The sequence below is a fragment of the Schistocerca nitens genome, chromosome 8, assembly GCF_023898315.1.
Source record: "Schistocerca nitens isolate TAMUIC-IGC-003100 chromosome 8, iqSchNite1.1, whole genome shotgun sequence".
NCBI lineage: Eukaryota > Metazoa > Arthropoda > Insecta > Orthoptera > Acrididae > Schistocerca > Schistocerca nitens.
The window spans coordinates 464,280,397-464,291,747 of NC_064621.1; positions in this window are offsets into that span (position 1 = coordinate 464,280,397).

Genomic DNA, 11,351 nt, shown 5'->3' on the forward strand with positions numbered 1-11,351 from the left:
TCTACGAAAGATGGAAGTTCTTTTTATATAGGTTATCATTGAAACATTAGTGCCTTGTATTTGAAATTACAGGATGTACATAAAGTCCGGGAACACTTTCAATTATTAATTTGCACAAGAACCAAACACTGTACAGATATCATACATATGTCATTTTGAAGAGAAGCCCTGAAAGTTCTTTTTTTTTTTTTCATGTATACCGCCACAGCGTAGTTTGGTAATCTGCCGATAGTTAGCGCTAGTCGCAAACATGACGAGTTCAGGTGCGGAGCGATCTTTCTGTGTGTTGGAGTTCGATAAAAACAAGTGTGCTACAGCTCTTCAACGAATGTTTAGAACCTAGTATGGATTGTCGAATCTGGGGTACAAAGCATTGACACGAATGCATTAAATTTGAGCGTGATTCGCCAAAGGTAAATGTTTTTTGTGCCTTGTCACGTCGAAAACCGTACGGGCCATTCTTCTTCCCCGAGAGCACTGTCACTAGATATTCCTACTTGGACATGTTACAGCAATAGCTGATGCCTCAAATGCAATCGGACTCTCCGTTCATCTTTAAGCAGGATGGGGGTCCACCCCATTTTCATCGTGAAGTTCGGGCTACCTGAACACGGAGCTGCCGCATCGATGGATCGGACGTACTACAGAAGGGGAGAGCTGTTTTATGAAATGGCCTCCCTGATCACCAGATCTCACTCCGTGTGACTTTTTTCTGTGGGGACACGTTAAAGGCCGGCCGGCGTTGGTCGAGCGGTTCTAGGCGCTACAGTCTGGAACCGCGCGACTCCTATGGTCGCAGGTTCGAATCCTGCCTCGGGCATGGGTGTCTGTGATGTCCTTAGGTTAGTTGGGTTTAAGTAGTTCTAAGTTCTAGGGATTGATGACCTCAGAAGTTAAGTCCCATAGTGCTCAGAGCCATTTGAACCATTTTGAACACATTAAAGATCTGGGGTATGTACCGCCTCTGCCACGTGATGTAGCAGAGCTCCGGGAGAAAGACACAGTCGACGATGCCATGCTGGGACGGGTACGGCAAGTTTTAGATTACCGTATTGACGTCTGCCATGTCACTCATGGTTCGCATGTAGAATGTTTGTAAAAAAAAAAAAACTTTCAGAGTTTCTCTTCAAAATGCAATATGTATGACATCTGTACAATTTCTAGTTGTAACCTCCCCACAAAAAATTAAAATATATAAATATTATTTTGGTTAATGATTCTAATTTTTGTGTAACCTCAGAACAAAATTGGTTCCCATTCATGACCTCCCTACAGAAATTCATTCACATTTAACCTCCACACAAAATTTGTTTCCCATTTAATGTAGCCACAAAATTTGTTTCCCATTTAATGTAGCCACAAAATTCTTTTCTCATTTAATGTAAGCTCAAAACAGAAAAATTCCTGAACCTCGTAATAAAAAATAAATTCAGTAACCTGGCAAATTTTGGACGACAGCGCTGCTGCGTCATGGCCCTGTAAGATCATTCTGAATAAAAAGCAAAAATTCTTACCTCGATAAAGTCGGCAACTATCTGCTCTTACAATATCTTTTTCCGGCACAGCTCCGTGCAATGCTGGCCTATACATTTGTCATTTATGAAAGGAAGCAACTGATTTTTCTTTTGCAACAATCGGAATGATCATGGATTGGAGAAATTAGTAAATTCTTTAAATTGAAATGAATGCTTGTTAGAAATTACTTTATATGACAAAGATTATTATTAGGACATTTTTTTAAAAGATTTACAAGGGAGTTCACATAACATTACTAGATATGCGTGAGGCTGCTTTTACCTTATACTATAACGCTCAGGCTCCGCCATCGCTGCACCACGACCGGCCCAGCCAACATGATACACCAGACTGCTCGCTAGCAACAACTTACTGCTACACAGTTCCTACTGCATACAATACTGCTCTTTGGTCTCAGATTCTCTTATAGCTTACATATCGCAGGCAACACATATCTCTTACATAACCCTCCACAGGGGGGGGGGCAAAAATTTGGCAGTGATGGTGAGTCAATTGGACTTGACATCAGCAACAAATTTTTCTAAAATCTACTTAATTAACTAAGTTGACAGTCACAGAGTATATATATATATATATATATATATATATATATATATATATATATATATATATATATATATATATATATAAAAGTGCAGAACATGAAATGAAATAGAGTGCACATGCACTGAGTACAGAACATATCAAGAAATGACAAAATGTAAACGCAATGAATACAAAATATATTAACAAATGACATAAAGTGCACATGCACTGTAAAACTCTTTAGCATTTTTACATAACATATCACGGAGTGAAATAAAGTGCACACGCACTGTATAAGTCTTTACCATTTTACAAGATCTAGGAAAGGAATGGGAAGGATTGCATCATGGTTGTAGCACAGAAGGTTGCACGTAGCTGCACTGAAAGTCCATATCTTTCTACAGAAGCACAACACCAAGTGAGACAATCTGAAGTTCTCTTCCTGAAGTATTTATCAGTGTAGCCAAGACATTGAAATGTTGTATTAATATTGTATGTTATCATTTTGGTAGTATATTAGTTACACCAGATAGTATAACCATAATAATGTCTCCATTGTTCAAGGTGGTGGACAGCATGATGTGTTAACACCACACTCTTTCATGAACATAGAATTAGTGCAAAAACCAAATATAGTGCTCCATGATCATAAGGATGGACAGGACAAACGGATATTGCAGTAATTTCTGGTAATTACGTCAGAAGGTGAAGGACATTAAGTCTTATGCTAGTCATCATTGAGAATTACACTAGTCTATCAACCGATTTGAGTAATTGGTGGCACTCATCGCCTAGTTACTAAACATTTCTGTACTATGTATGAAGTATTACAGAATAATGTTCATAAATCATCTGATTACAGTGAATATTGGCACTCATTGGCCAGTTACAAACCATTTTTATGCATTAATCAAAAGTGATCATTCAAAACAAGAGTTAATCAATGGCATACCATTTACATAATTCATCTAGTTATAGTAATCAATGGCACTCATTGGCCAGTTACAAACCATCAGAAGTCATCCTCCAAAACAGGAGCTAATGAGTGTAGCATCAAGCTACTGGTATTCATATATATAGCATGTAAGTGACATAATACAAATTTAAAATATAAGAAACAGTGGCATTCATTGGCCAGTTACTAAACATATAGCAAGTATTGAATATTACAAAACATTTTTCATCTTTCAAGTGACATAAGACATATTTAAAATAATTATTGGCACTCATTGGCCAGTTACAAATCATCAGAAGTCATCATTCAAAACAGGAGCTAATGAGTGTAGCATCAAGCTACTGGTATTCATACATAATAGCCTGTAAGTAACATAATACAAATTTAAAATATAAGAAACAGTGGCATTCATTGGCCAGTTACTAAACATATAGCAAGTATTGAATATTACAAAACATTTTTCATCATTCACGTGACATACGACATATTTAAAATAATTATTGGCACTCATTGGCCAGTTACAAATCATCAGAAGTCATCATTCAAAATGAGAGTTAATTATTAGCATAGCATTTATAGAGTATAACAAAAATATTATTTACAGAAATTATTGGCATAGTATTTATGCATTATTACAAAATATCATTCACTATTACTCATAACTCATCATTCAAGTGACATATGACATATTTAAAATGTAACACACTGTAACTATTGCTCAAGGTCTGTGATTAGAAAACATCATTCAGTATTACTCAGAACTCTCTTAAACTGGTAGCATTATTTGGGACTGGTAATACTTTTTTTTGTGCTAGCAATGCTTTGCGTTGGGATCGATAATTAATTGCTGTGGCATAACAATATTTGCCTTTAACTTATTGCGGAACATAACGATTAGTAACGTCATTCGTCAGGAGTCAGCTGTAACAAGGTTATGAAACAAGTAGAGTATATGTGATCACATTCATGAATGACACACACAAATGGGTAAAAAAAAGTGCAAGTACTAGAACAGGTTTAATGACTAACTGCTTATAGCACACTAATTTCATGAATAGCGTCTCCTAGAAAAAATACAAAATGGATTATTAGGCTGAAAGAAGAAACGCATATTATGCTGAAAAGTAGTGAACTTCGAATTAACGGGTAATGAAACGTCTACTCAATATATATGTACTCTAGCTGTCCTTTCCAAAACATTCAGTCATTATACTATGTGACATAAGACACACTGTCAAAACGAACTGCAACAAATACTTAAATAACGACATAGCATTTCTTAACTAATATATAAACTTCATCATTATTCTCATCTGCAAAGAAAAACTTCATTATTCATATTACCATAACTTCATTACTATCATCACCTGCAAAGAAAAACTTCATTATTCATAGTACCATATTCTTCATCACTATTCATCATCATTCATTATCATCTGCAAAAAGACACTTCATTATTCATATCACCATTTATTTCATACAACTATTCATAGTATAGAGTTTCTTATTTCTAGCATATTTCATCACTAAAACTAAGATGTGTAGTTCTGTCTGATAGCCTGCATCGATCGCCTCATATTCTGAAAGAAAAAATTAGTTAAGACTGCTATAATACGATGTGTATAGTATATTATTGTTAATGCTTGTTAATTCTGATCCATTTCATGACGAGGTATTGCGTCTTCTTTCGTTCATTCCGAAGGTGAAATTCCCATTTCATAGTAATCCACTGTGGTTTGTTTAATTTTTTTCTTTTACACGTTATTGCTTTCTGAAAATATTGAATAAGGATTAAAATCTTGCATTAAATCATATACCCATGAAATAAAAACTGGTTTCTAGTGATATAATGAAGCATACAGCATAGCATGACAAAAAAAATATTATGTCAAAAACATAGAGTGTTCAGGTGCAAAAATGTACACAGAGTATCATAATGTAGTAGCAAAAAAAAAATGTAAAATAGTAACGCTGTTGAGATATAAGGCAAAATGTCAAAGTCAACTGGTGTTTGTTATATGTTAAAGATTTCGTACTGCATACAAATAAAACAGGAAAACAATCATACATACACAAAAAAATGAAAAATGTACACGGTCTGACATATAACGACAAGAAATGACTTTCTTTGTGTTCAGCTTGTATGTTGTGTAGTTGTTAGAGGCGAGAGTTGAAGACTTTAATGGAGAAAGAATTTGATATAATTAATATGTCACTAGATAGAATTGCATAATTGGTCATAAAATATGTAAGTTTATCTGGAAAAATGTGCACGGTCTGATGTGTAACGACAAGAAAAGCGACCTGCTAACCTTACCTTGCCGGGCACTTGCCAAGAAAAATTATGATAATCATCAGTAAGTAGTCACATAAATATAATTGCATAAGTGGTCATAAAATGTGTAAGTTTATCTAGAAAAATGTGCACGGTCTGATGTGTAACGACAAGAAAAGCGACCTGCTAACCTTACCTTGCCGGGCACTTGCCAAGAAAAAATATGATCATCATCAGTAAGTAGTCATATAAATATAATTGCATAATTGGTCATATAAAAATCAGGAAATGGCATTACAGTGTGATAAATCATAAAGTATGTTCATTCAATAAAGGGTTTAATATTGGAGACATGGTGATTGCCTTTGCTTTTTCTGGTTCTCAGAGTTTCGACGTGTACTACATTGGGGTGAGGAATGCTGCGAATTCGATATGGACCTGCGTATAGAAGCTCAAATTTACTACATCTACTCTTTCCTCTGCTGGATAGATAGTGTGTACGTACTAATATCTTCTGTCCAATGTGAAAGTCACGGCGTGTACAAACCTGTTTTTGCTGTCTTCTCCGGCGCTCTGCGGCACGTTTGATGTTGTTCAACGCAATGTCAATTATTTCATGGTGTCGTAGTCGACGAGATGTAGGAAAGGATACTAATTCTTTAATTTTGTTAGGTGGTTCAACATTTTCATTATAACAGTCGGAGATAGCATAGTAGATTCATTTGGTATGGAATTAATTACATCCTGGAATGAGAGTATGTGTGTATCCCAATCAATATGTTTTTTATGGCAGTATATTCTACACAGTTTACCAATTTCTTTCATTAGACGTTCACAAGGGTTCGAAGAAACGTGATACTTGGATATATAGATCGGAGAAATGTTTCTAGCTCGTAACATACCTGTCCATATAGCAGATCGAAACTGTGATCCATTGTCGGAAATTACTTTCAATACATGTCCTACATGAAATAGAAAATGTTTTATAAATGCTTTCGAAACAGATTTAGCAGTAGCTTTGCGTAACGGAGTGAAGGTAACAAATTTTGAAGTGAGTTCAACAGCGACAAAGATGTAGAAAAAACCTCTATTAGTTCTGGGAATCGGACAAAAATGTCTACAGCGGCCATGTGTCTCAATTTAACAGGTACAATGGGATGTAATGGAGGAATATGTGAAGTCGTATCTGATTTAGCTTTCTGGCAGATTTTACATGACGCTAAAACTCGTCGAATACGTTTCTCCATGTTGGCAAAATAACAGATCTGTCTCTGTATAAGAAAACATTTTCTGGCTCCGTAATGTGCGTAACTTAAATGAGTGTACCAAATTAATTTGTTAACCAGTTCGTCAGGAACGCATAGTAACCAGTTGTTGCTGTCAGGGTGATAGCGGCGAAACAGAATATTATTGCGTACAGTGTAATGGTTTCTAATGGTAACATTATTACTATCTTGCTAAAGGTGTTTAATTTCTTTCCACACGTTGTCTTTACTCTGCTCTTGTGCTATGTCTCGTAATGACGACGAAATGAAATTTTCAAATGCAACTTGTTGAATGTACATGACGCTGAAATTTGCTTGGCAGAAGTTGGTTGCGATGTCTTGCTGATTGTTGCTGAGAGAACGGGATAGTGCGTCTGTTACAATATTTTGTATGCCGGGAATGTGAACAATTGTAAAATTAAATTCCTATAAATAAAGTTTCCATCTGCTTAATCTGTCGTGTGTAAATTTAGCGGAAAGTAAAATCTGTATAGCTCTATGATCTGTGTAAACGGTCGTATCTCTTCCATAAAGAAAATGCCGAAATCTCGTAAATGCCCATACAACACATAATGTTTCAAGTTTTGTGACAGAATAATTGCGTTCAGCAGGTGACAGAATGCGACTCGCAAAGGCGATGTTTTTAATTACTGTAGTACCATCTTCTTCAATTTCCTGAAAACTGTGTACGCCTAAAGCGGTGTTAGAACTGTCGTTGGCAATGGAAAAATTTCTAGTAAGATCTGGATGTGATAAAAGTGGTGCATTCAACAAAGCTTGTTTCAGATTGACAAATTCAGAATGTGCTTGGCTATCCCAGGACCAAATAGTGTTTTTACCCGTCAATTGACATAATCTAGGGGTGTCTAAAGCAGAGTAATGAATAAATTTACGAAAAAAGTTAATTAAACCCAAAAAGCTGCGTAGTTGTTTCTTCGTCGTAGGTACAGTAATGTCACGTAAAGCTTGAAGTTTTTCCGGGTCAGGCACAATGCCTTCTGATGAAATTACATGTCCAAGAAATTTTATAGAAGTCTTGCCAAAGTGCGATTTGCTAAGATTAACTGTGAGTCCTTGTGCACGAAAAGTTCGTAACAGTTGTTCAAGAATCAGATTGTGTTCAGACCAGTTAGCTTCTGCAATAAGAATGTCGTCTACATACGTTGTGATTCTGTCTTTTAATGCAAAAGTGTGTATCGTATGTCGTCAAAAGTAATAACATTTTCGTGAACAACATTCTGCGTGTCAAAAGTATTGCTTACGTTGTTGGAAGATGCAACCTGTACTGTACCTAGTTAAATTCTTTCTAACGTGCTGTTATTTTCGGGAGGATGCTGTGGCATTTCGACTATTTGTACTGTTCTGTTATTTCGTCCTGACGTATTACGTTCGGGATGATATCTACTGTCTGGTTCATTCATGCTAATTTGTTGTTGCAGATGATTCTGCTGCTGCTAAGACCGACTGTTACGCTGAAAATTGTGCTCATTACTTTTACGTTTGTCATAATAATCATTGCTATACGGCGCGTTGCGATAGGAATTAAAATGTGTTTTCTGTACGTAGTGATTTCCTTGTTGCGGTGCGTTGCTATTTGGTGGAGCCGACGCTATACGCGTAGGCGGCGAAACATTAAAGCTTGGTTGACCTTGCAGACTACATTGTTGGTTAGGTATGCTAACCGACTAGTTTTGTTGCTGTTGTGGGGAAAAACCTCTATTGTTACCAAAATGCGTTTGCTGTTGCTGATAATTTTACACATACTGATGATTAAATTTTTGTCTGGTATTAAAGTTCTCGTGGTTGTCATTTCTGGAGCATATAATAACTGCCACTTTCGGTAAAATTTGTCATATCAGGTTTTCTTTATACATCCTTAATCCTGGATAGATCGATAGTTGAAGAGCTATTTTGATAGATATAAAGGATAGTAGAAGAGAAGGCAGCAGTGCAGAAAACTAAAGATGAAATAGCACTACTACAGCTCGGGGCCCTGTGCACGCTACGGCACATATTCATGGAAGTGTAATGAATCCCCTGAGGTCTATTACGCGCTGCAAATAAATTTTAGTTTCTGCGTTACAGGCAATGGCGGTGAAAATTCAAAAACAAATTGTTGTATCCAGTCCAATGCTAGTTTCTGCATTACAGGCCAAGCTGATGAAAATACAAAAGCAAATTGTCGTATCCAGTACAAAGGGTGTATTTGTGTTCTGTCATTTTTTAATACCTTAAATTTTTTTACGGATAAAAATTGCTTATAATCGACGTTATCGTCTCTGAATGTGTGAGCTGGTTTAGGATCTGTGTCTGTTCGGATTCTAAGTCGCGTGGTCTCTGTAAATTACTTAAGTTATACTGGCTGTGTGAGTGTGACAAATGTTTGGAACGTGGCGTATGCTGTGACGTGTTAGTGACTGAAACATTTTTCATTTCTGTCACTTTAACACGTTCGTCAATTTGGCTGATCTGTTGTTCAAATTTCTTATCGATTTCCGTATCCAGAGTGCGTGAAACTTCTGCTGACATTAATTTAAACTCGTCGCGTATCTGTGTTGCATTTTCTGAACATTTTTCAGTGACTGCATTAATTTCATCTCTAAGTGATTCTCTTGTGGCTACACGTGTACTACTTAATTCTTGTACAACAGATCTAATTTCTTCACTACTGTTACTAGCACAAGCCTTAATTTCCTCACATAATTGTTCTTTAGTGTCATAACATTGCACGGAAACGGCTGTAATCTGTTCACTATGTTGTTCGTTCTGTTAATTAACGTTGTCGTGTTTTTCGTTCGACTGTTTGAAACTTTCATTAAATTGTTTGCACGATTCATTAAGTTGTTTATAATTGTTATCTAGTGTTAGACTCAGTTGTTTGAAATAGCTGTCTTGTTTTTCATTAAATTGTTTGTGCTGATTGTCTTTTTTTATTTAGTTGTTTGAAATGGTTGTCGAAATTTTCATTCCGCTGTTTGAAACTTTCATTAAGTTGTTATCTAGTTTTTAATTCATTTGTAGTAATAATGCGATAACTTGATCCCAGCCAAAATTAGCGACTCTATTCACTGTACTGTGTGATGGTGTATCTGCGTGTGTCAAGTTTTGTGTAACCATTTGGTTATTCTGTGATTCTTGAAAAGGCTTGCCAATCGGACGGGCACTGTTGGTCACTACACCGGAATCAAATAAATCTGACGTATTCTGACTACACTGTTCATTTTCGTTAGAATGATTTATTTGTTCGTTACGTAAATTTTGTAAACCGGGTGTGTCAAACTGGGCAGCGTTCATTATATCGGAACGTGCCGCGTCATCAATTGTTAAATTTACTGAGGACGTAATTGAATTTGTTTGTCCATCATTAGAATTAAAATCATTACTAGTGATCGGTAGGCACTGATTATCTGTAATTAGGGGATTATCACTATTAGACTGAGTGTCGCTAGTATTATCTGTCAAATTATTCGAGTTGGCTATTTCACTCATTGCACATCGCGATGTACTGTTAACAGTTTTTCGCGGCATTTTCTCACAAATCAAAATTAAGCACAAAAATGAAACAAAGACAAAGCAAAAATGGAACAAACACAATTACAACAAAGAGCAATAAATTGCCGATGATCTGTGAAAGGAAGAGTGACAAATTAGTAAATGCGTTGCGCCAGATGCAAACTACATTTAAGTAACTAAGAGCAGATATATGACTACTTCTCAGAATCCTGGCCGGTTGTCGCCAAGTGTAACCTCCCCACAAAAAATTAAAATAAATAAATATTATTTTCGTTAATGATTCTAATTTTTGTGTAACCTCAGAACAAAATTGGTTCCCATTTATGACCTCCATACAGAAATTCATTCACATTTAACCTCCACACAAAATTTGTTTCCCATTTAATGTAGCCACAAAATTCTTTTCTCATTTAATGTAAGCTCAAAACAGAAAAATTCCTGAACCTCGTAATAAAAAATAAATTCAGTAACCTGGTAAATTTTGGACGACAGCTGTGCTGCGTCATGGCCCTGTAAGATCATTCTGAATAAAAAGCAAAAATTCTTACCTCGATAAAGTCGGCAACTATCTGCTCTTACAATATCTTTTTCCGGCACAGCTCCGTACAATGCTGGTCTATACATTTGTCATTTATGAAAGGAAGCAACTGATTTTTCTTTTGCAACAATCGGAATGATCATGGATTGGAGAAATTAGTAAATTCTTTAAATTGAAATGAATGCTTAATTAGAAATTACTTTACATGACAAAGATTATTATTAGAACATTTTTTAAAAGATTTACAAGGGAGTTCACATAACATTACTAGAAATGCGCGAGGCTGCTTTTACCTTATACTATAACGCTCAGGCTCCGCCATCGCTGCACCACGACCGGCCCAGCCAACACGATACACCAGACTGCTCGCTAGCAACAACTTACTGCTACACAGTTCCTACTGCATACAATACTGCTCTTTGGTCTCAGATTCTCTTATAGCTTACATATCGCAGGCAGCGCATACCTCTTACATAGTTCTTTGCAATAAGTAATTGAAAGTGTTCCCGGACTTTATTTGCACCCTGTACTTTCGAATTGAGCCCTGACATACGGTACACGTTACTAACCATCCGGCTCTTTTTGATTATTTGTTCTTAACAGAAATTATGTAGTAGTAACGTACTTTTTAAATCAATGTTGCACAGTTACATTGCTCATTATCTGCTATTGCGTTGTCGAATCAACTATCTTCATTCTCGTCTAAAAATTTGAACGACTTTTATTGTTTCTATAGTGAAAGTT